General features: G+C 42.6%; 1 protein-coding gene across 2 annotated transcripts in view; it reads left to right on the forward strand.

Moving 5' to 3' along the window:
• Nucleotides 1–87: 87 nt before the first annotated feature.
• Nucleotides 88–26831, forward strand: part of LOC149314349 (tetraspanin-4) — a 771146-nt gene continuing 744402 nt past the window's right edge. The window contains exon 1 of one of the 2 annotated variants that reach the window (XM_089520921.1): nucleotides 88–166. The gene's annotated coding sequence lies outside the window, so the exon portion shown is untranslated. The remainder of the gene's footprint in view (nucleotides 167–26831) is intronic. The other variant, XM_089520920.1, reaches the window with a different exon arrangement.

The following is a 26831-nucleotide window of genomic DNA, read 5'->3' on the forward strand; positions in this document are numbered from 1 at the left end:
GCAAGGGGGTTGGCTCAAAAGAGTTGGGCGTCCCGGGGAAAAAAGGCTTTCGCTATCCTCGTGCCTCCTTGAGTGGCAGGCAGCCGGGCTGTGTGAGCGCGAGGCAGAGCGCGCGCGCTGCAGAAGAACCCTGGCGGCAGGCGGTTCCTTGGAAGCAGCCTCTCAGGTTAGGAAAGCGCTGCTGCTGTTTGCTTTCTTTGCACGCAGCGCTTGCAACTCTGGAGTTTCATTGCATGGAGAGGGGCTTCCCTTTGCAGTTTGTGCTTCCCTCCAAGGCTGGGGTCTGCTTGCTGGGCTGGAAAGTGAGCAACTGGTGGGCTTTATTGTTATGGTGATTATGATGATTATTCTGGGCAGGGGAGAAGTTTCTTTCCCTCGTCCCTAGTTGCTCTGCGAAGGGGCCCAGGCAGAATGAATGAAAGTGGGGATGACATAATACAATTAAATATATTTAAACAAAGTGATACCGCTTTGGAAGGAAAAGGTGCTGCGCGGAGCCTCTCTGTCCTGAGGATGCTAACACCCATCATCCACAAAAAGATCCCCTTGGATTTTGGGGTAGGGCTTTGCTGTTATTGTGGTGGTTTTTGTTGTTGTTTGCCTTCAAGTCGTGTTCTTGAAGCGGGGATTTGTCCAGAGAGGCTGAGAGAGTGTGGCTGCTTCCAGGGCTGAGCGCAGGATTCGAACCCAAGTCTCCAGAGCCAGGAATCTCAGTTCGATGCTCTGTCGATGGATAGGTTTCCATTTCGAGGAGGAGAAGCAGACTGTTAGCCCCCATTGAATGCCTTCCTTCCTTCCTTCCTTTTTTCTCTACCCCAATCCTTCCCTCCCAGCTTTCCCCAATTTGGATCCGGTGGTTGCTGTCACGCCAAAACTTGCCCCGCAGAATCCCCCAAGAGCTGGAAGGGACCCCAAAGGCCATCCAGCCCCACCCTCCCTTCTGCCATGTTGCAGGAATACAGAGACCCCCAGAGCTGAAAGGGCCATTCAGTCTAACCTTCCTCCTGCCATGCAGGGATGTGGGCGGGGGGGGGCATCCTAGGGTGAGGCGTCCTCCTTTTCCAGGACATGCCCTTCATTCCCACCTTCTGCCCAGGAAGAATCCCAGAACGTCCTCCATTTGGAGCAGGACGGAGATTTGCCAATTTATATGAGTGTTTTGAGCTTTGGTTTGGGCATGTCTTCTTTCTTTCTGGAGTGTCCAACATTTTTTGTCCTCCTTTGGGCTGCTCCCTCCATCCCTGCCTCCTTCTCCCCACAGGTTTCGGAGCCTGATCCCTTTTGGTGTGTTTGGAGGGCGATCCTCAAGGGAGGCGTTGGAGAGAAATCAGCAGCCCAGTCTTCGGATCCTTCTCTAAACAGGCGAAACCCATCTGCCTTAAGCCCTTTGGGCTCACCCTCTGAACACATCAGACAGTCCAAAACCTGGGCACATTTTTGGAGAGGTTTGGCTCCATTCTTTGCTTTGAGCGTTGGACTGTGACTCTGGAGACCAGGGTTCCAATCCTGACTCAGCCATGGAAACCCATAGGGTGACACTCTCTCAGCCTCAGGGGAAGGCAATGGCAAACCCCCTCTGAACAAACCTTGCCAAGAACCCCCATGATAAGTTTGCCATAAGTCAAAAATGACTTGAAGATGCACAACAACAATACCAGTAAATAAGATAAGCAGTCCAAGTTTTTGTCTATTAAAGTTGTTGTTGTGTGCCTTCAAGTCATTTCCGACATCTGGCAACCCCAAGGAAAACCCATCACAGCCTCAGGGGAAAGCAAAGACCAAACCTCCTCTGAACCAACCTTGCCAAAAAAACCCAAGATAGGTTCACCTTAGGATGACTTGAAGGTACACTACAACAGGGAGTATAGGGTTGTTTCCCCTTTTAAACAATGTGCCCAACAGTCTTGTGAGGTTGATCGTTTTTAGGAGACGCAGAGTGGCCCATTCTCAACCAATGGAAATCTCAGATGGGGACTGGGTCAGCTCCCTAAAATGGTATGCCCACATCCTGGACCCTATGCATTCCTGCATGGCAGAAAGAGGGTTAGATTGAATGGCCGGGGGGGGGGGGGTCCTTTCCAGGTCTGGGATTCTCTGTATTCCTGCATGGCAGAAGGGCAGGTTGGACTGGATGACCTTTGGGGGTGCCTTCCATCTCTTGTAGGATTCTGTGGAGGTCAGCTCCTTAAAATGATATGCCCAAGTACATCTCTGTGTTTTTGGAAGTGGAATGAATGCAGGTTGAGCAGATGTCCTAACCACAAAGGAGGACAAAGCACCACAAAATGTGGGGCATTTGAGAAAAAGGGAGGACATGACCACATCAAAGCTCAAAACACTCATAGAAATGTAAATCCATGCTTCTTAGCCATGTGCAAAATGGAGGGGATGTTGGAATTCCTCCTGGACAGAAAGTGGAAATGGGGGAGATGTCTTGGAAAAGGAGGATTTCCGGTCACCCTGGGTGAATGGCCCACTAGGGAAAATAGACATGTGGGAGGAAAGATATGCAGCTTGTGTTTCTAGGACTCATTGGTGGAGTGTAACGTGAGGATTGTCGTCTCCTTGTTCCCTCTGGGGACATAGCAGGACTTTTCCAGCCATTTGGCCGAAGCGCATGGGTGTGTCCAGTTGGACTCCTCCAGTGACTGATCTCTGGCCACATCTGTAGACTCAACTTTGGAGCCTCCTTTCAGAGCGGTGAGATTTATTGGTAAGCAGACTTCAGAGGGACAAAATGTTCCCGCTTCAGTCAGGATTAGCATGTAAGGTCTGCAGGATTGTGTCCAATGGCCACATTTTTTGGGGGTGTGGGGTGTGTGGGGGAGTTGTAAATCATGGGAAGGAGAAGGGGGGGGACAGAAAGAAGCAGCAAAACAAATGAAGCTGTGAGGCTCTGTCCTTCAGCAAGTTATTTCTGTGCCTTGAGGCAAAGACTAAAAGAAAGGCTATCGTGTTTCTCGATCTCTTCCTGTTGCGTCTCATGAGTGCGCTTTATATATTTGCAACCAGTGGGATTGTTGTTGGTGGTGGTGTGCATTCGGCAAATGTTTATTTGAGGCTGCAGTCATGCCGACATTTGCTTTGGGAGTAATTCCCCTTGTATTCAAGGGGGGCTGCTTTTGAGTAAGAGAGCCAGTGTGGTGTAGTGATTTGAGCATTGAACTATAACTCAGGAGACCAGGGTTTGGATCCTCGCTCGGCTATGGAAACCCACTGGATGGCCTTAGGCAAGTCACACACTCTCAGCCTCAGAAACCCCTGTGATAGAGTCTCTACAGCCTCGGGAAGGCAAGGACAAACCTCCTCTGAACAAATGTTGCCAAGAAAACCCTGTGATGGGCTTTCCTTAGGCTTGCCATAAGGCAGAAATGACTTAAAGGCACACAACTTTAATAGGGAAAGACTTGGACTGCTCATCTTATTTACTGTTAGTGTTGTTGTGCATCTTCAAGTCGTTTCTGATTTATGGCAAACTTATCATGGGGTTTCCTTGGCAAGATTTGTTCAGAGGGGGTTTGCCATTGCCTTCCCCTGTGGCTGAAAGATTGTGACTTGCCCAAGGTCACCCTGTGGGTTTCATGGCTGAGTCAGGATTGGAACCCAGGTCTCCACAGTCCAGCATCAAACCACTATGCCACAGTATCCTCCTTGTGAACTGTAGACTTCATTAAAGTGGAGTAATGTTGGACTAGGAGCCTGGGAGATCAGGGTTTGAATCTTCACTCAAGCCATGGAAACCCACTGAATGACTTTGGACAAGTCATGCTCTCTCAGCCTCAGAGGAAGGCTTGTTGATGCCTGTTGATTAGTTCAAAATGTAGGGTGCCTTTGAGGAAGGCAAAAGGAAATTTTCTCTGTATAAATCTTGCCAAGAAAAACCTAAGAATTGAAGGATAACAACAACAGTCATTTTCTGAAAGGGAAGGTTGGGTGAGAGGAGCTATGTGTATAGAGGGGGTGGTGGCTCAACAATATTTCTGTATAATCACACCCCCCCCCCCAAATGCTCTAGGAAACAACTACTGAAGTTTGTTTGCCACTTTGGTCTCTGTTACATTAAATGTCTGGTGTAGCTAGAGAACTTGGGAGCTTGCATGGGAGCTATTCCCTGCCAGCTGCCTGATGTGTGTCTCTAGGAGGCATTGTGAAGAAGGTTTTGGATGAAAGCATGAGTGAGAGCCTTTCACCTTAGAGCAGGGGTGGAAAACCTGTGTCTTGTAGAAGTTACTGGACTCCACTGTTCATCAGCCCCCATGGTGATGGATTGGGGTGATTAGATTTGCAGTCCAGCAACATCTGGAAGCCAACAGGTTCTTCACTCCTACCTTATAGCCTAACGTGGGCCAAATTTGATCCTCCAGATGTCATTGGACTGCAGTTTCCAGCAGCCCCAGCCATAATAACTGATGTGAGGATGGCTGGCAGTTGCAAACCAACAAGATCTATGGGATTCTACTTTGCATATGCCTGCTATGACTCATTTGTCAGTCTGTCAGGAAACAAGACTTCCTTCAGTTTTCCATCCAGTGCAGTGGAGGCCACTTACATAGGAGAAAGAGGATGGAGTCTCTCTCAACATCTCCCTCTTGAGATTGTGAGCACCATTCCTTGTGTGGACAGATACAGGATCGAAGGCAGTGATTTTCATGAGGCCTTCCGCCCTGACTGTTTCCCCTTTCCAATCCTGTTTAAGGGACATTGTACTAGTTATGCATCCTTGGTGGACAGGGAATCCCAAGAGAATATATGCAATCATACCTCAGTTAACAAAGCCTTTGACAAAGAAGCTCCGTTTCACAAAGTTTTGATATGCCCACCCAACTTCCCCTTTCATTCACTGTGTTGCAGGACTATGTCTGTGGTAAACAATTCAGTAATGCTTAAGCTGGGAAAGTTTGGGATTTTTCTCTAGCCAGTCTCACTGTAGCTTTATGTGTCTGCCTACACCAGATGTAGTAAACAGCAGCTGCCTCCAGATCCCTTACTGAACATATATGAACAACAAAACAGAAAGACAAAGAGAAAGTGACCCACAGCATGTTAAAAAAAACACAACAACCTAGAAGTTTAGCCATCAAAATGGAAATCATAAGAAAAGTGGAGGCTGGTGGAAGAAAAGGTCATCCCTGGATTCATTTTGGAAGAAGTCTTCACCTCTCTAGAAGGTTCAGAATGTTTCCATTTACTTATGCAAGGCTTCCCTGACTCATTTGTTCCATTTTACATGTGCGTATTGTTAATTTTGAATAAAAGACTTGCTGAAACATGTTGAACTGCTCTTCTTTTTTGTGATGTAGGAATTTCCCCCTCTCATTCTATGTCATTTCTGCCTGTAGTACAAAATTTTCTTTTAAAGAAGTAATGCCCAGGAACAAATAGACTTTGTTAAATAAGATATACCTGCACCTTCTTTTTTCTATAGTAGTAACAATATCTGGTGACTTTTAAGCTGGCCACTTTGAGAGAGAGGAAGTTGGATTTGATAGATCATTGATCCTGGTAGGATTCTTATTTTCTTACCTAGAAAAGTCTGGCTTGTTTGACCAAAATCTTCAATATTAACCCATCTGTTGCCATCTGTTTTTGTGGACTAGTCAAATACATGAACATTTATTTGTCTTAGTAACCAGGTATATAAATATATGTGGGCACAGGAAAGGGAAAAATGAGGCTCAACAGTATTCAATAGGCAACACCCAAAGCCCATGATAGTCTTACATATTACAAAAGTGTGATACGTACTGTGATGGTCTTACTGTGCTGGATCCCCTCTCCAGGCTGGCCCTGCGTTTCCAACGCTAGGCCTCCTGTCACTCCCTTTGCCCCTGCAAGAGCCCTCCATGGATCTGCTACTTGGACATCAAGGGCATCCTTATATGGACCAGCGGATGTGTTGTGGGTTTGCTATGGTAAGCATGACCAGACTCACTATCAAAAGAATCGTGTAGTAACTGAGAAAAATAAATTTCTAGCATATGCTTTTGTGGACTTCCGTCCACCTCGACAGATGCAAGTGGATTGGAGTTTTGGAAAACTCATGCCAGAAATGTCTTTTGCTTAGTCTGAAAGATGCCACACAGTTCCTCTGTATCTTTTTAAATGCTGAAACAGGCTAACACCGCTGTGTCTTTGAATACTAACAGAAAACTCATTTTCTGAGTCCATTCTTCACATATGACAGCTTCCATGTCCAAAAAAAGCATGAGGGGGCTTGGAGCAACACCAGAGTTTGCAGAAGTACCAAGCCAAAGGAATAAACAAACATTCCCCCCAACCCAAACTCCTAAAGATAGCAGGTGGAGAAAGACCGCAAAATAGCATGCTCTGTGGCCACTGTGAACTGAATGGCTTTTGGAAAAGAGGATAAGGTCAGCTGGTAAGGGACAGCGAATGCACTACAAAGAAGCTGTTACCACTTTTGGAGCATGTCCTGTGGTTCTCTGTGAGGATTAAGATAAGCAATTGGGACCATGACAGTATTGAAGTTTTGATATGTTAATGTCCACTTCCTGTAGTGGTACAAGAAACCATTGCTCCTTTTGTTGTTGTGTGCTTTCAAGTCATTTCCACCTTATGGTGATCCTAAAGCATGGGGTTTTCTTGGCAAATTTCTTCAGGGCGGGTTTGTCACTGCTTCCCTTGGGGCTGAGAAAGTGTGACTTGCCCAAAGCTACCCAATGGGCTTCCCCCCTGGAAAATGAAGTCATGTACTCTGATCTCATTGACTCTTTACCTCACCCTATTGTTTGATTGATTGATTGAATGATTGTTTTTAGATTTGTATATTGTATTTAGTGATCTTGGTTTTATCTGTTTTATGATGTGTTTTGTAATTGGTTTTAAACTCTATGTAAACCGCTTTGATCTTTTGGAAAAGCAGTATATAAATAAATTATTATTATTATTATTATTATTATTATTATTAATGACCAAGGTGGGAATTGAACCCAGAGCCATAGGCTCTGGGTTCATACCCCTATGCCATGCTCTATTCAATTCTAAAAACTCGTAACAAAAAAATAAATAAATCTAATTTTGCTGTTTCACACTTGTGTCTTCCCTTTAAAAGCCATTTGTTGAAGAATGGCAAGATTTGGGACAGAAGCAAAATATGCCAGAAGATGAAATGCTCTTCCTCTGGTTTCCAAATACTGATATTGTGGATTATTTTGAAGTTTCTGCAAATAACTAAACTCTAAGTCAGCAGTTCTTAAATATTTTTTCCAGACCATTTGAGAATTGCTGGGGTTGGAAGACCACTTAATAATATTTTTCTTTGGTTGTATGGAGGGAAGTATACATATCACTCACGTTTTAAAAATATTTTTTTCAGCACCAACTTTCTTGACAAAACTAATGCCTTGACTGGCATTGTAAACTGAGCAGTAATATGTTTGGCCACTATTGACTGGATCACAGCATTGCTTCATTTTTGTCCCTGTTCTTTCATCGCAGAGACTGCCTCTGCACTTGACTGTCTTTTGCTGTTGGGTCAGGCTTAGTTTCTATTGGCAATGGCAAAAATTGTTCATGAATTCAAAGACAAGTCGGCATTAAAATGACAGTGCACCTGGCTGTAGATTTCAGTAGCTATTTCTATTGTCCTGAACAGAAAGAGTTAGGTACTGAGGCTTTTCTTGTTTTCTAAAATACAGCCTTTTTGTAATCCCTTATTCATAGGATAGCTGCAATGTTTATCTCAGCATGAAGTATGCATTAGGAACAAACCAGGGGGAAAATAAGAGAAGTTAAAAGGAAGATGTGTGAGGAGTACTGCTGATGTCCAGTAGTTTGCTGAAATTTACTGAAGGAACAAAAACTGAAGTAAAGAAAGACATGTAAACACCATCCTGTCTAGCCCAATTTATCTGTTGATCTGATTTGTTAAAACAATGTTAAATGTTATATGTTGTACATGAAAGTTGCCCATACACAATTATGTTTGAGTAAATCCACAGAACTTCAAGAGATTTGCTTCTGAGTAGACAACACTAGGATTGTATATCAGCTCAGTGAAGCGATTTGTAGAAGCCTATCTATATACGTATGTTAATGAGAGGAAGCCAGCAGTTCTCAATTTTACAAACACTTTTCTGTCTGGATTCTTTGCAAGTCAGGAATGTAGCTATTTAGAACACTGCATGGAGCTCCTTTAAAAGCAGTATTGGCTAGTTATTCACATGGGCCAGAGCTGGTGTTCACCTTCATTTTCTTTGTCTTCTCCCAAACTCTGTCAAGTTTTGATCAAGTATGGTAAAACCTGAATATAAAGGGAATAAAATGGCTGGAGAAACAGATCTCCCATGGTTTCTGCATGTCTCCTTCATAACTGTCAAACCTTTCTTGTCAGACGATGTTGAAATTACATGTATTTATTAACATTATTTATTAATATTTTTCTTTTCCTTTTTGTTCACCAGGCCCTCCAAAGGGATGTGAAATAAAATACTTTAAAAACTTCAAATGCAAGATATAATAGTGTAGTTTTGCTCACCTGCCTGATATCTGGGAGGGATGGAGCCACCCTGACTTTGCTTGGGAGGGATTTCTGCAGCTGAGGTGATGCTCCAGTGAAAGTCCTCTCTCATGTACTCACCAACCTAGCCTCTCAGGATGATGGGACATGCATGGGGGAACATCTCAAATTCTGGCTAGGTTCCTGACCCCCCATGCTGGTCAGAGCTTTACAAGTGAAAACAAACGCTTTTCAGACAAATTCCCAAATTTGCCCTGCTTTTGTGCTTTTAATCCCAGAAATTTAGGAAAGGATGCCTTGGTCAGTACACTCAGCACTCAGTATCCATGAACTCTGCATCCACCAATTCATTCATGTATGGTATGAAAATATTCAGTAAAATAAAATTCTAAAAAGCAAAGTTTGATTTTGCCATTTTCTGTAAGGGACACCATTTTAATATGCCACTGTGTATAATGAGACTTGAGCCTTCATAGATTTTGTTGGAGCCAAACCTTACTGGATACCAAGGGCCCACTGTAATGTCTTTCCTTCCATGATGCTGATTATGCAGTTTTCTGCATTTTGAGCTGCTACAGACATAACTGAGAGAAGGAGGCTCCCCCTCCCCTTTTTTTTTAAAGTTGAAGGTTGACATCCATACTGGAAAAGTGGGTAGGTTATTCTGCAAACTATACTTCAGTTCTTTGGATCACTGTCTAGAGCAGCTCCTAGAATACAAACGCTGATTATCCCTATTTTGAAGTGGCAGGATTGTGTAAATGAGCTGGGTAAAAATTTTGATCCCCCCCTCCCAGTGGGTGCATTAGTTACACATTCTAAAGTTAGCTGCATATTCAATCTGAGTGCCTTTTTAAGGTCACCTCCTAACAATTATTCATGTTTGTTCTCAAGTAAAGCACCCAGCCATTAACATTCAAGACTTGCACACACAAGTCTTGATTCATTTCCTTGTGTCTAGTCAGTCTAGTTAATGTTGGGCTATTGTATTGATAAAAAGGTCCTGCAGCACCTAGGGCAAATGTCTAGGAATAAAGATTTCTCATCTCACTGTTTTTTAAGGAGTTGGAATAAAGCAAGGCAAGAAACTCCTTCTCGTCAGGGTGGTGTTTGTTGTGTTCCTGCAAAAAAATGCTTGGGCACAGATTCATCTTTGCTATCAGATTTCCTCTGGGATGGAGAGAGGAAGAGAGCGGCCACATCCACTCAAAATGCAAATACACTGATATATGTGGAGTAAAGCATGGGAAACTTTTTTTCCGCACCAAATCCCAGAATCCCTCAGCCAGGATGGTCTGAGGAATTCTGCTAGTTATCAGAAGACAAAAAGAGAGAGAGAGAATAAAAAGGAAACCTTTCCCAAGCTCAGGTCTTGAGATATAGCTGGATAGATGACTAGCATCAGAGTTAAGCAAAACTAGGCCCCAGCAGTTTGGAAAGGTTTAATGTTGTGCTTGCCACCATTCGGCTGTCTGTGTGGCACTGCTGTTATTTGATGCCACCACGGTATACCATTAGTATAGTGTAGTGAATCCAGGGTTCTCAAGCTCCAAGGCCCAGACTTTTTAATTAGCAGACTTCATATAGAGCCAGCCTGGCATAGTGGCTTGAGTGTTAGACTACAACTCTGGAGACCAGGGTTCAAATCCAACCTTGGCTATGAAACCCAAGGTGACCTTGGGCAAGTCACACTCTCAGCAGGAAGGCAAACCACCTTGGAATAACTTGCCAAGAAAACCTTATTATAGGTTTATGTTAGGGTCAGCATAAGTTGGAAACAACTTGAAAGCACACACCACCACCAAAATGGTATCATATACCACTCTGCCCCACCCTGACCTCCTTGTTTCCACTCAGCAAAATTGCAATACTCACACTAACTGGAGAGGAAAATAGATTTTCCTAGCAATGATGTATTGTTAGTGACTATCCTTGTCAGAATCTAAAGCAGTTGGGGTTGGCTTTAGAAAAAACTAAACAAAACAAAAAACAAGAAGGGATTAAAAAATCCTTGGGCCATCAAAGCAAGGCAGATCATGACATCCACATCTTTACATTGTTGTTTATGAAAGAGAATTTCAGGTGCAGTGGTTCTTTCACCTGACAAAGAAATTCCTTTTCAGATTCCAAATTACTTGTGTATTCTACTGACTTAAGTGGGATTTCTCTGAATTCCAGTCCTGTGGAAAGTTATATGCAAAACAGACTTCTGGTGTTTGTAGATAAAAAATATGCCTGGAAAACAGAACTCTTGCAGTGCCATGTTATTCTATATTGTTGCTAGCTAAACTTGTTGACCAGTGTATTTCTTATTGTTGTACAATCTGTATTGGCATCAGAAAAAGAATGTGTTCTTTGGTTATCCTTGTTGCTATGTCTATTAGTATTATATATCTTTCGAATGCTAGTTTTTCTGAAAATAGAATTTCACGAGAACTAAGACAAGCCATTACTGCCCTGTGTATAAATAATTGTGCCTTAATGCACAGCTTATGTTAATGCGTCTTTCGTGACTATTTTTTGAAAACATGGATTATTGACCTGATGTGGTGAAACTCCAGCCTCAACATGAACTGTAGAGGAGTACACGCTCCTAATATAGTCAATGGGTTTTTGAGATAGCTGAAAGATTATTTTTATGACTTTTGGAGCTAATGAAGATAGAAGGTCCTTTTCTTAGCCTTTTCAGGAGAGTGATTATCTTATGATGTGAACAGGGCACATGGAATTGGCTCTGAGCCTAGAAGCAACTGTTGTGTTCTTGTAGAAATTAATGTTATTTCTTTTTGAAGTTTTCACAAACTTAAATTTTGAACTGTGACATGTGTCAAACCTGTACCTCTCTTTAAAGCAAATATTGGCGCATTATAGACGGGCCCTTAATACGCCCTGTCACGTGCTAGGGGTTGGCCGAGGATCTAGCGTCCATACTGGCCTCACCCCTAGCACGTAACGGGGGCATAAAGATGGCGGTGCCCTATACACATGGGCGCCGCCATCTTTACGTGCTAGATGTGTTGCGTCCGCACGTGTCGTCCCAGAAATGACGCCGCAAATGTGCCCCTTGTGCTTTGCGGCGCCTCTTCCGGGGCCTGAGAAGGAGCGCGATTTCCGCGCTCCTTCTTGGCAGCGTCTGGGAGCTGCGCCGTTTAAAGGCTGCGGCTCCCGGACAGTGCAAGCGGCGGCGGCAGCAGACCGCTGCAATCCGGCGGTCTGCAACGTGCCATTGTCCTGCAATGCTATTTGAAGGCAGTGTAAAAAAGGGAGACATCACTCAAGGCTGCAGTCCTAAACACACTAAATGGAAATTCAGTTTCATTGAGTATACAGAAGGATTAGGTAGTTCCAAGTTGGCAAGTATAGAATTGGGCTGTAAGACAGCATTGTGCACTCCTTCTTTTCTAAATGGTGTAAAATTGAGAGCAACACTATAGGATTTATTTAACTATATATAGCAAGTGCGCTCATGGCACGCTTGTAATAAGTGTTTGCTTACAGGTGTACAAACAGAACTGGTGGAAGTAAATTGACTCCTACTAATCATGCATCAGGTGCCAAAGAGCACAAGATGTTTTTACCTTCTGCCAGCTTGCAGCTCACATTCCATGTGTCCACATTCAAACTATAAAAACTCCTTCTGATTTCCCTTCCTAAAACTCAACTTAATAGAAATTTAGAGATAGTTGCTTGAAAGAAATAATAACCTAAAGTCATAATGCTGTGAGGTCTAGATGTGGCTACAAGTTGCAGACTTTAATATGGAGAGAGGGAGCCCTTGACTTTGGGAGGGGTTTTTCGGACTTTGACTCCAGTCATCTCTACCCACCATGGACAAGGATGAAGGATTAAGGGAGTTGAATTCCAAACTGTCTAGAAAACAAAAAACAGTCCATACCTATCAATTTCCCCCACGGTCTGGTTCATATTATATTCTAAGTCTAGAATCATTGAAGAACATTCAGCCTTTCTTGTAAAGTTCCCAATCACTTAACAGGTTTGTTAGGCAAAACTATATACTTCTTTGCCTTGATCAATGTATTTAAAAACAACAGTTCTGACCTGTCCTAGTAATGTAGTGCAGCCATGCCACTTGAGATTGGTCAGGATTTTACTTATTATCAGAACCATGTAGATACTTACTGTTATAGTCTGGCTCAGTTGAAAGTAAATCCTACTGAATTCACTGGAACTAAAACGAAAAATTCATAGAAAAGTGAGATCATTAAAAAGTATCTTTACCACAAATAATGAGTGTTCCTGGTATACACACATTTTAAACATCAAATCAGAAGCTCTACACATGGCCTGAGGTGAACAACGATAAGTTTTAGCTTGTGTGATCTTGGAAATGTACCTGCTCTTACAATGTATGAAATGGCAAGATGGTAAAATGTGATTATATGTTGAGTCCCTTGTTATTAGGGTATCTGTTCCTCTGTCTTGTAGTCTTGTAGGACTTGAGTCAAGATGACTCTGTTGACTGCTCTCTGTTGCCCTAGTAATGTAGGTGCAGCTAGATGGTGCTGGGAAGTGTCCACAAATTTTCCTCTGTGAATACTGACCCCCATCTAAGTTGCTGAAAATGTAGAACCCCTGACAATCTCTTGAAGAACCCTAGGAGTCCCTGGAACACAGCTTGCAAACAATGATCTTAAAAGTTATCACCAAGAGCCCAAAGGTTTACCTGCAGCATTCCTATTGTTCAAAGTTATCTGACCTACCCAAAAAACTATGACTGCATCTCCAGTGTCTGGATTCCATTTTTTTCTCTTTCATTGTAGTCAGTCCCTTACTAAATTGGGAAGTAGCCCTGCATTTTCATGCCAAGTTGTTTTTCTGAAACCTAACACCTAGGTTTCAGAAAAACAACTTGGCGTGAAAATTAAATAAAAGTGGTGGATGGAGGCTTCTGCAAGGATCAAGGAATAATTATTTATTTAATAATGAACCATCCAGGGTGTTCAACTTCTTGTCAGCAGACAAAGTTATCAAGGTGTTCAGTTGTGGGGTTTGTGGACTTCAGTTGTGCAGGAAGTGGGACAGACTAATGATCAGGAAGATGGACAATGTGAACCCTGGAGTCACACTGGCAGTGTAAAGTGCCCATCCTTTTAAAATGAGTACATGGCTTGAACTCCCATTTGTCAATTTCCTGTCCTCAAATAGTTGACACATTAGGGCATCTGTTCAGATCCAGGAGATGGGCACTCAGAACTCATGGAGTTCCACCAGTCATTTGTTTAACTACACTGTCCACTCAATGAGGCAGGAGGGAAATTGGGAAGGGAAAACTAATAGCTAAAATGATCCACTGCAGAACAGACTCAAACCATCAGCAGACAGAAAATCATTGGTTGTCCCTTGCAGTGCCCAGTTGAGACCACACAAAAGCATCATCAGTAAGCTGCAACCCATTCTAGAGAAATATACTATTTTCTCATGGAAGTCCATATGCCAGTTGGCGTGACTCAGTCAGGAAGGTCACAGGCCTGAATAGCAGGACCTAAGCATAACAGTGCAAGGTAGCGGGGTTGGAGGTACCTCATCCACAGACTTGCCATGAGTTGAGGCCAACTCGAACACAGGTAACAACAAACAGCTCATGGGCTTTGGGTGGCAGACTTATTCTTGCTTACAGACTACTCCCCAGCTTTAAACAGCTACTTAACTACAACAGACGACATAACTTGGATAGAAACATAGGCTTTAAAAGACAGATGCCAACCCACTTTCCTCATTTTCTTCTCTGTCCCTGGCTTATCTCTGTCCTAGTAATTCCATCCACAACATCAGGGGTATATTTACCTTTGTCTTTCAGTATCATATATCTTGTCTTTTGCCAGCAGTTCCATTCTGCATTCTTCATAGTACAAAGAGTAAAGGGTCACAAATTTGATATAAGTGGCAATACACAAAAACAGTATCCTCACGTTTCAATCTCTGAGGGTTGTTCCAATCTCAAAGTAGCTGTTGTGGAACAAAGGAATTTGAAGGGAAAGGGAATTTCACTGGAAAGTGAGACAACTGAATTGGGATATATTTGTGAATTTCAGTCTTTTAGCAGAGTTTTGAACAGAGGCAGTGACATCTTAGCACATTACACAGACTGATCCTCTGGTGTTAATTACAATTCTGTGAACAACATAAAATATTCTTCAAAAAAGATCTCTATATTTTCTAAAAGCAGTATCTACATGCTGATATCACACTTCAGAGACAGAGCATAGCAGTTTAGCAGACCTGCCATTTGTCTACAGAAGCCAGATTGTTATGTTGAACCAACCCTTTCAAGGTTGATGACAGTGTTAGCAAGTGTCTTTTCCCTGTATCTCATTACCATCACAGTTGCATGTTTTATGTTACTATTTGGATAATTTCCCCCCTAATTGTAACTTTTGTATCCATCTGCAGCTTTGTATACATCTGTATATATATATATATCTGTCCCCCCCCCCCCCCCCGGTTTTAAACAAATGCTTTTCAGTACCATATGTTTTATACGCTTATTTGTACTTGGATGTACTTGTGACCATCTCTTAGCAGCTCTTAAGCGCCACCATTAAAATGTGAACTTGGCACCCCTTCACCAAGCTGTCATGGTTTGCACTTTTATTTAGGTTTCACACACTGGCCCTGCATATGTATGAATGAACGTGTCTCTGTCTGCTGAGGCTGTTCTCCGTGCATCTGAAGAGGTGGTCCATGAAACCTGTGCTATAATTAATTGGTTTGTTTTAAAGGTACAACAAAAGTGCAAGTAAGGAGCAGTGGTTTGAATGTTGGACTAGGATGCCAGGAGGCCAGTGTTTGAATCTTTGCACCATTTCTAGTGGCAAGTCACACACTCTCAGCCTTAAGCAAAGGTAGTGGCAAACCACCTCTGAATAAATCCTGCTGATAAAAGCCTTGGAGTAGTGGTGCACAAGTCAGAGGTAACTTGAAGACAGACAACAAAAATGCCGCAAGACTGCTTTTTCTTTTTATACTGAAACAGATTAACATAGCTCTCTCAAAATCGCTGGATTATGGTGCATTTTACACCCAAACTGTTGACCCAATACAGACCACTTTTAGAGGGAGAGATCAGGCAGACCCAGCAACATCAGGGACTGCCTGAAAGAAGAGGCCCCTCCCTCCTCAACTGTCATCTTGGCCTCAGAGGGAGTCATCAGGCAGACCCAGCAACATCAGGGACTGCCTGAAGGAAGAGGCCCCTCCCTCCTAAACTGACATCTTGGCCTCAGAGGGAGCGATCAGGCAGACCCAGCAACATCAGGGACTGCCTGAAGGAAGAGGCCCCTCCCTCCTCAACTGTCATCTTGGCCTCAGAGGGAGAGATCAGGCAGACCCAGCAACATCAGGGACTGCCTGAAGGAAGAGGCCCCTCCCTCCTCAACTGTCATCTTGGCCTCAGAGGGAGTCATCAGGCAGACCCAGCAACATCAGGGACTGCCTGAAGGAAGAGGCCCCTCCCTCCTCAACTGTCATCTTGGCCTCAGAGGGAGCGATCAGGCAGACCCAGTAACATCAGGGACTGCCTGAAGGACGAGACTTCTCCCTCCTTTGTCACCTTGTATTTTGTATTGCATTATGATTTTTACTGTACACCGCTATGATCATTGTGGAATAGCGGTCTATAAATAAAACATATTATTATTATTATTATTATTATTATTATTATTATTATTATCCTATGTAGTAGCAAATCACTTAACAAAGCCTCTGAGAAAGAAGCTCCTTTTTACACCTACCCAGCCCCCTCTTTCTTCCTTCTCTTCTGTTTCTCTGGACGTTTGTTAGTAGCATTAGCAATGGGAAGATAGTGAAGAAGGGCCGGAGAAACAGATACTTTCAGTGTCGGGCCACAGTAGTGTCTCTGCAATAAACAGTGCAGTCACGCTTGAGATGGAAAGGGTGGGATTCTGCTGTTGTCTTGTGTGATTGTCTACAATGGGCAAGGTAAACAGCTGCTTTTTTCAGAATCGTTTACCAAACAATGTGAACAGCAAAACAGAGAGAAAAGGGAGAGCGGACAAGCCTTCCTCACCATTCCCAGAGCACATTTAAAAAACATAGGTCTATGCATTTGGCCACTGAAATGGTTACTGTAAGAAAACCAGATGCTGGTGAAGGAAAAAGGCAACCTGGATGCATTTTGGAAGAAGTTTTCAAAGTGGCCACTAGAAGGTTCAAAATGTTTTTGTCTTCTTATTCATAGAATCAGATAAATTGAAGGAGACCCTAAGGGCAATCCAGTCCAACCCCCTACCATGCAGGAGGACACAAAGCACTCCTGACAAATGACAATCCAGCCTCTAGTTTAAAACCTCCAAAGAAGTTGACTCCGCTACTCTCCAACGGAGTGTGTTTGACTGGCAAACAGCTCTTACTGTCAGGAAATTTCTCCTAATGTTAGGTGGAATCTCTTTTCCTGTAGCTTGCATCTATTGCTCTGAGCCTCTGGAGCAGCAGAAAACAACTTTGCTCCTTCTTCACTATGACATCCTTTCAAATATTTAAACATGGCTATCATGTTCAAGGCTTACCTGACATGGTTGTTTACTTTCACATGTGCATGTTGTTCATTTTGAAACAAGTTTGCTGAAGCATGTTGCCCTTCTCTTCTTTTTTGTAGTTTAGGAACCTATCTCTGTTCTTTCTATGTCATTCTGCATGTTGTATCAAATCTTCTGTTAAAGAAGTCATGCCCATGAACACAATGATTTGGTTGATGAGGTATATCTGTATTTTCCATGATATGTGAGAGACTAGTCTCCTCCATAGTGGGTAACAGTCGGTAGCATATATGCTCCCCCTGCTGGCAGTTAGCAGTGGGGCTGCTTTCCACATTCCACTTCACCTTCCTTAGATTGCAATGAGGACTCATCTACAACATAAAATTAATGCAGTTTGACATTGCTTTAACTACCACGGCTCAATACTGTGAAATTCTGTGATTTGTAGTTTTGTGAGATATTTCACCTTCTCTGTCAGAGAGCTCTGGTGCCACAACAAACTACAAATCCCACGATTCCATAAGATGGAGCCATGACAGTTAAAGTGGGGTCAAGCTGTATTAGCCAGGAATATATGTTTGTATGTTCAGTACAGCTGTAAACCTCTTATTGAACCCCACCCCCCGTTTACCTATTTACTATCCATTTACTACTATTTAAGTCACCAGCCATAACATTGGTGTGTGTGTTCTTTCACTTGTGGGGAAAGAGCACTGATGAGTAGAAGTTCAAAATCGTCTTCTCCTTGTTTAGGCTATCTGACTTTACTGTCCCTTGTATTTTCACACACGATGGCTTTCTATCTTAGCCCTCCAAGGGAAAGCAGGCAATCACTTGAGGATTTGAGACCATCTTTATAGCACTTAGGTTGGGTGCAAGTGAAGACAAGTGGGCTATTTTCAAACCTGGCTCTCTGTGCTCACTACTGCATCTTTAATTAACTAGAAAGGTGGAAGGGAGTAGGGAGAGAAAAAGAATCCCCTATGGATCCATGCATGCCAGAGAAGAATCCCCCCATGGCACCCATGGATCCATGCATGCCAGAGAAGAATCCCTCCATGGCACCCATGGATCCATGCATGCCAGGGAAAAATCCCCCAATTGCACCCATGCTCCTCATGCAAACCCACACAAATGCAACAGTGCACAGAAGCTGTCAAAGTTAAAAAAAATGCTGCACCATGCCCCACCAAGGAACTCTCTCCCGACTTCCCTGATCTCTGGCCAACAGGGAAAAGGGAACCAATTTACCGGCAGAAGTGGAAAACAGTTGCATGGTGATTTAAAGGGACCCCTTGACAGTGTGAGAAATTTGAATCAAAAAGAGCCCCAGAAAACCATGAGTGCTGAGAGGAGAAAAAGAATAGTGGTTTGGCAAGACTTATGGGATGGGTATGTTCCACCCCTCTGCCCATTACCTCTCCCTCCTGGGTACTGACTCCGTTCACCATTTTCATTTGGTTAGAAATTTAAATGTGAGATTTAATGTGAAAACAGACAGCTTCAGTCGTGGCAAGCATAGTGTGAACATCTATTCGGTGTCGAATTGATCATGTGATCCGAACTGATCCAGCGCAAAAACGTGAGTGTGAAGGAGGCCTGAATGTCTGTTTGTCTCCCAGCATACCTGCTGATATTTCTCCTGAGAAAAGGCATAAAAGCTTAAAGTGAAGCTCCTTCTGCCTTTCTTAGATGAATCTTGCTTTGCATTATCCTTTAATATCCAAGCAGGTAAAAATCAGAACAAAAGAATGAGCTGAAGGAGGATGGCATGAATAACCTGTACTGCTGAGATGGCAAATGCATTTTAAAAAGAGCTGAACAATGTGGGTGTTCCCTTTCTCCCTCTTACTTTTTAGGTACCTTAGTTCAAGCTGGAGACGGAGAGTTTTTGCTTTTGTTTAAGAGACTTTTACTGTAGGCTTTGCTACTTGTGGTATGCATGTTCACCGCATTCTCATATCTCTGGGAAAGCTTTTTTTAAAATGTTTTTAAGAACTGCCTGATCAGTGGTGACAGTGGGACAAAAATTAAATGGCAAAAGTAGTTAACTCCCATTTTCTTAAGTTAACTCCCATTTTCTTAAAAATGAATGCCCCAGCTCTTAAAATATCAGTGGGACAGAATTCTACTTATGAGATATTCTCACTTGTGGGGATGTGAGTTTTGCTGAATCCGTCTGCAGAAGAGCAACTCAGGAGCCAAAAGAATTTCTAATGGAGAGATGGAAAAGGGCAAAATCGAAATAATCAAGGAGAAAAGAGCAACCCTCATATGGAACATGAGATTATAGTGTCTGGGCCTTTTTAGGTTAGAAAAATACCAAGTTGAAGGAGACATAATAGAAGTATATAAAAATATTCATGGGGTAGAGAAAGTGAAAGGGAGCAGCTTTCCCCCCTCTGTCAAAATATTGCAGTTCCCATAGCTGAAACTGAGTGGTGGGTGATTTATCTGTCATGAAAAGAACAACTTCTTCACACACCACATAGATGAACTATGGAATTTGCTGCCACAGGATTTGTGATGGCTGCCAGCTTTGGACAGCTTTAAAAGTTGACTGAACAGATTCATGGAGGGTTGTGCTGTCTGTGGCAGTTAGGCACCATCAGAGATGTGGGGTGGAAAGTTTTCCAAAACTGAGGGAACCTCCCTCCCTCCCCCATTTATCCACAGGTGTCTGACTGTTGTACTGAAACAAGTCCTTCAGTGAAATAAAATTCAAGGACCTAGTGGTGTTAATCTGGAAAATGTGCAAAGGAATCTTGTAGCACCTTTGAGACTAACTAGAAGAGAGAAGCTGATAGCATGAACTTTTGTAGACATCAGTCTACTTCATTAGAGGCATGGTAGACTCAGGGGCTCTGCACACCTGCCATAAAGGCCGGCCTGGGGGCAGAGTCAGGGCGTGATATCCACATGACGCATGGCCCGATTCTGCCCCCAGGGTGGTGTGATGCTGTGCACCATTCCAAATGGCGCGTGGCAACACAGCACTCCTCTGGCACTGCATCCACATGACGCAGCACCAAAGGAGCATCTTAAAGCCATGGTGACACAGCTATCATGCCCTTTCCAGGACACAAAAAGAAACCGCTTTTTGTGTCTTCTTTTTGCGCCCTGGAAAAGCCAGATTGGGGCCGCAGCATGTGGTTGCTGTGGCCCCGATCAGCTCACAGAGATGTTCTGCACAGCCTCTCACTCTATGAAAGCTTATGCTACCAGCATCTTTCTTTCAATTAGTCTCAAAGATGCTACAAGATCCCAGTGAAATAAAATGTTAAACTAGTTGTACTGAAGCCGATTTTTCTCAATTTTAAATGGAACTAATAAGGTGACCAGAGAGAGAGAGAGAGAGAGAGAGAGAGAGAGAGAGAGAGAGAGAGAGAGTTAGATTGCAGGTACTATAGTTATACCTCACCAAAAGAAAGTGAAACTGTTGGCATTACATATATCAGATATGGTTCTCTTTACGTGTATATCCTAAAACAAATACAGCTGGCTATCAATGGATGGTCCTGCCCCATTACCACCAGTGGTGGCACATGCACACAGCCGTGCTGCTGCAGCCATGTACACATCATTGTCCATTGATGGTAATGGGACTTCAGGTCTTGTGGTCTTTTTTGGTATTTGCAGAGGTGGTGGTGGTCCAGAATCAAACCTCCACCAATACAGAAGACCGGCTGTAGTATTCTTTCAAATTTAGCTTTTTTTGTTGTTAAATATAAATGATGCATATGCTATTCTCTTTACATTATTAAAATATTCCAATAAAATTGTCTAAGTGCCCCTTATATGTGTTTTCCTGTTAACTCATAGCCTAAGCAGGTTTGAACATTTTGTTGTTGTTGTTGATTTAGTACTCTTTGTGGAACTGAAATAAATAAAAGTTTTAAAAAATAGTTCCCACAGATAACTTTAAACATGCTGGAACTAAACATGTTAAATAAGATAACATTATTTTAGAGCACTGGAAAAATTTCAGGTTCTATTTTTTCAGGAAAATTTTCCATACTTGTGACAACTGATTTATATTCCTGTCAATAACACCAGAAGCAATGTGCCCCTTTCTGCAAGTTGCTAAGGGGTACAGCTAGAGGATGTGTGTTATTGCACTCATGTTCTCTTTGTATGCTTCTTGTTGGCCACTGCTTGGCTGCTTGGTCAACCGAATGCTAGACTAGGGGCACTTTCACACTACACAGTCAAAGCACTACGATTCCACCTGTATCCTGTTGAATCCTGGGATTTGTAAGTTTGCTAAGGCACCATAGGAAGTCCTCTGTCTGAAAACTCTAAATGCCCTTTGCTAAACTCCAAATCCCAGGATTCCATGGGATGTTACTATGGCAGTTCAAGTGGAACCATAGTGCTATAATTGTGTTGTGTGAAAGGACTCCAGATAAACCTTCAATCTCATCCGGAAGTGTTGTTTTTATATGTCACTCTGTGGAAAATAGCTGAAACATTGCAAATTAAGCTGGAGTGTGGCTGGAGATGTCACAGTTAATACTTGCTAACTTCATACCACTGATTTCATTAAAGGCAGTGCTTGCAATTTGCTCCTGGAGAAAAAAAAGTGAAGTTTTTGGTAAGCTTGTTATGTTGGGTGCAATGAAGAACAGCTGTGGAATAAATGCATACATAATATCCATTGCCAATTTGGAAAGCTGTGCCAAGACCTTGACTTGTTTGAAAGCGGGAAGGGGGACTGTTAAGGCAGGTGGCAGGCTGTTTATTTTACACCTTTTTAATTGCTGGTGATAATTTAGTTTCAGTGTTAGGCTAGATAATAAGGAAAGAATCACCTCAAGTTTTTACTTGCACCAGCTTTATTAGTGAGGTCCAACAGAAGCTCTTGGCATATTTCCACTGGGCTTTAAGAGCTTCTTCCTGCAAAGTTAATTTGCTTCTGCCACCATTACAAAAACCATTGAGGGTGGTAGAATTTGATATAAACCTGCCATGTTCCTCAGTTTGCTTTTTCTTGCCAGAATACATACAAAGTGAAGAAGAAGAAGAAGAAGAAGAAGAAGAAGAAGAAGAAGAAGAAGAAGAAGATCAGAACTTTAGTTTTAGTTCTACTTTGGTACACATTGACAAAGAATCCCCCCCCTCCATGGAAGTAAAGATGTGTCCTGGACACTGAACACTGTATCAACATTTGCAAGCAAAATGTCTAAATTCCTTTTTAATGTTGTTCAAAACACCCACAGTCATATTTAACAGTGGTCAAGAACTGTACTGCTTTTCATCCAGAAGTTGATTGAGTGTTGTTCTGCCTGCAAAGTCATGGTGATTCTTCTTGACTTTATTGTTGCTTTCTTGAACAGAGATTCTAAACTGAGTTGTAGCCCACACTCAAAGGTGCTTGAGTATGTGTCCTTGTTATATAAAAACCTGTTTTCACAAAGTTTTCTTAATATGTGCACTGCAACCCAGTTTAGGGTCTCCACTTTTGCATCTGGAGTGTTCAGGTAGTCAGAGAATGCTTTGGTACCATTTTTTTCCTTCAGTTGTGGCAGCTGATGCTTCAATTTCAGCCAGAGATAGGACTACAAATTCACATTTGGGGTCCAGTGCCATTACAAAAAAACCATTAAGGTGGTGGCTTTTTCAGCCCTGTTGAACGGCAGCATGTTCAAGGAACAAGTAAGAATACAGGTCACTGTGGACCCACTTTGCAGCACTAGGGTGATCACTGCAACTTGGGTCTATCTATCAGGATGGCATAAATCAGCTGCCTCTAGGGATGTATATCATCATAAATTCCATTTTAGTGGGCAAAAATGAATAACTTTACCATTTTTCTCTTCACTGAGAGACAGTTGATGGAAGCTGTACAGTTTTCAACACCTATTAGCACTTTGGGACTTATTTAGTGGGGGAAAAGAGCACTTATTTATGGAATATTCTTTCCATCCTAGCCTGGAGTTTTGGGTAGCACGATTAGCATTCCAGCATATGACTATGAAGATGGATGTGTTAGTTCTCACATACAACATTGGCACAAACAGTCACATCCCTTATGTCATAACTCACCTGCTAGAGTCAGACGGTGAGGAGGAGGCAGATTGCCAGGAATCTGTAGGTCCTGGTAATGATGCTCTATCTGAGGAACTGGGGATGAAGGCAGAGAGGTATCTTACTCCCCAGCAGGAGGCTACAGATGTTGAAGATCAATTGCTGTCATTCATCAAGTGGCAACTAGACAAAGAAAGATTGCACCACACCCAAAGGTTATCAAGTAGGAGACACTGACCTAATTAGGCACCTGGGATCTTGAAACAGCTGCCTATAAATCTTCCAGCCACTCCCTGGCAGCTTGCTACTTTGAACCCTCCTTTCTTGGCAGCTAGCACTTTCTGGTGGTCTTGTTTTTGACCTTGTACTTGCTGCAATGTATGACCTTGTTTCACTTCTTGCTGGCTTTATCTGAACTACCACCTTGGTGTACCATCTCTGAACTGACTGACAACCACCCTCTTATTTCTTCCTTCATCCTGCTGGATACTCTGTGACTGTTCTGGACTGAATTACTTGCTCAACTGCTTTTGTATTCTAACCACCTGACTCCTGGGACACTTGTGGACTGGAGCATTGGACACTTTGCCAGAGTGGGACTTCATCTTGATCCTTAGTGAAGGCAGCAGTCTTGCTATTCTCATGGGCAGTGATGGACCTTCAGATTGAAAAGTCCCAGATTTTGTTTCTGTTGTTTCTTATTTTATACTGGACTAAAATAAACTGATTTGGGGAGTTGGTATAAAAAATCTCTGAGCATATTTGGAGCTGACAGAAAATATTGCATATAAACAGAACATGTGTGGATCTCTAAAATAAAATCAGAAGGAACAGAAAATCTGGGACTTTCTGGTCTTTTAAATCAATCTAGATATGTCTTTTACAGCCCAGTATGTGAGAGGTTTGTTCAACCCACCATTGTATTGACTCAGCAGGGAGAATATGGACCTGGAGAAGGGGACCTTTATTCTTAAGTGCTTGAACTAGTGAGGAAGGAAATGGTTCAGCCTGTTGGCCTGTTTGCCTCTCTAGTCAACTGTGAGTTGCTAAGATTCATGTCAATATTCCAGAGCCAGGCTGATATTAGATTGGACCCAGGGGCTGCATTAAACAGCAAAGGGTTAAAACAGCAAGGAGAAACTCCAGTGCACTGTTACTTTCTTTATTTTACATAAAAACCAGATTGGACTGGAAGCTTTAAACTTCTCGCAGTCATATTGGTTTCAACCCATATCAGGGTACATGTGCTTTGTATAAAAAAAGTTGGAAAACTGAATAATAATAATAACAACAATAATAATAGTAATAATAACTAAGAGACCCCCTTAGGAATAAGAAAGATAGAAAACCCAGACATGTTCTGGAAAGTCTTACATCTTTGTGGTTCTGTTCAGGCAAACAGCAAAGTACTCCCTCCCTGATTTTCCCCCTGAAAATGTTCTTCATCATAGTCACCAGAAGACTGGAAGTAAATTAGTCTGCAATCTGGATCTCCTCTATGACCAAGGCATGGATGTATCATATGCAGTGCAGAGCAATTTTGTCTTATCTTGTTTAAAAGCAACACTCCAGTCCCAGGAATACTATAATGTTCTGTGTGGAGCTGCTTTTGATAAGTGTTCAGGATCTTCTGTTGGTCCAAAGAGCTGTAGCCAGATTGTTAACTGGCTAAAACCAGGAAAACACAACTCTCTTGTTGTGGCAGCTGAACTGCTGCCCATTTGTTTCTGAATACTATTAAAAATGCTGGTGAGGAAAGGCCCTATACAGCTCAAGTCGAAGTTATCTTCTGTCTTCTGTGGCTGCCTTTCTCTCGGTCCTTCCTCCCACAAAGTTACTTTGAAACCAAATGCCAGTGAATACAAAGTTTTTAAAGAAGGGATGAGGGTGCGGTACTGTTTTCTATTGAATTGTATTTAATTTTAAAAATCTTTTGAATAGTATGTTTCTCTATTTACATGTAGTTTTAAATCATATTGATAGTAGTTTAATTCTATTTTAATGTTCACCCTTTTATATGTTTTAGTAGTATTGCTTTTTAAAACTGAAAGCTGCCTTGAGTCAGAATTTTGGGAGGAAAATATAAGAGTAAGTGGATGCTCCACTGGGACAGTTGCAAAGTGGCTGAAATGTAGATGTCCTAATTCCATGACATTTGTGTGCTCTACTTTGTCCAGTCCACATAATGCGGAGATGGGCAAAGGTATGGAGCGTCTGAGTGTGACTTTTCTGCCCCTCAGACCCTCCAGGGCCTGCATGGCTTCCCCGACAAAGAAAAACAAAACAATACTGGAGGTAGCTGGAAGTTCAGTTCTTGATTTGAAAACGTGTAATTTTTTTTTAATGTTGAAGAGTGGAGGGACACACTGAAGTCACTTAAAAAACTGAGTTGCCCCTCATAGAGGCTTTTAAGAGAGGTAATTTTCTCCTTTTTGTCAAAAAAAGAAAGAAAAAAGAGTAGTCCATGGAGTCTGGAGAGACTTACAGTTGCAAACACATCTATCTGGGGGCTCATAGATCCTCCAGCATAATAGATGGGGGTGAGGATGGGGACAACAGGGAACCTTTCTATAGGCATAGTTTTACTGCTGTCTCTTGTCATACTGCTCTAAAAGAGATGAAGAATTCTGAACAGGGTGATATTTCCATGCTGCATAAATCCTGAAGATCTTTGCAAACAAAACCATAAATGTACAAAACAATCAAATAAAATGCAATAATCCAGCATGTAAAAGTCCCATCTAATGGCTGGGAGAAACCCAAGGGGGGAAAATAATAGTTTTCAATAAATGCCTGAAACATATCAGCATTGGGGTGTTATGTGCTACAGAAGGGAAATCATATGAGCCTCATCACAGACAAGATTTTCTCCATTGTGCTGTTTCATAGAAATCCATGGGCTGCAGCAGCACAAACAACAAGCCCTCCCTCAATGCTTGTAGTGGCCTGGGAGGTTGGTCTACTAGGAGAACATGATGCTAATGTTTTCTCTATATGGTCTTTGTCCAGTGTGCTTATGCTGGTATGGTGTAGTGAGGGAATGGTCAGCTTCTAAATTAGTTTTAAATAAAGAATAATAAAAAGAAAAATAGGAAGGACCTGAGTTTTCCCACTTGTCATAGCTGCAGTGCTGTTTGAGCATTTTGAAAAAGGCAGCATCCTGCCTATAGAAGTGCAATAGTGAAAGAAGATGTATTGGTGCAGTAGTGCCATTATTTCAGGGCAGTTCTCTAGCACAACACTACTCAAAGTGGTTGTCCAGGTGCTGGTGTTGGTCCCTGAGCCTTTGGTTACTGGTCTCTGGTGAGTTTCCAGGAGAGAATCAATTGTAGCCAGTGAGTATGAATATAGTACCAGTTCTTGGCACATAGTGGTGGGGGATTTCTAGTCCATGCACATCACATAGCATGAGATGCACTGCTTTAGACGTTTTTGGCAGAAAATTCTAAGTAATGTACTCTGCCAAACTATAAATTCCAGGGTTCCATAGGATGGAAACTATGGCGCTTTCCAGATGGGCAAGAAGTACATACCAGATATATACTAGGGTTAGGAAAGGGCGTCCTTTCCGGACGCCCTAACCCTAGTATGTACCTAGTACGTACAAAATAGCGGTGCCCATTCTACATGATCTACATTCTAGATGTCATGATCGCACCACCTCCAAACGGAGCGGTGCAGAAGTGACGTCCTGGTGCCGCGCAAGGGGCCCTTTCCGTGGTGCCGGAAGGAGCTCCAAAATGGAGCCCCTTCCAGGTTTGTGTCACTGGCACAGCCTTTACATGGCTGCGCCAGCAACACAAATGAGT

Source organism: Sceloporus occidentalis, unplaced genomic scaffold (genome assembly GCF_023333645.1).
Source record: "Sceloporus occidentalis isolate IW3139 unplaced genomic scaffold, rSceOcc1.0.p SCAF_4, whole genome shotgun sequence".
Lineage (NCBI taxonomy): Eukaryota > Metazoa > Chordata > Lepidosauria > Squamata > Phrynosomatidae > Sceloporus > Sceloporus occidentalis.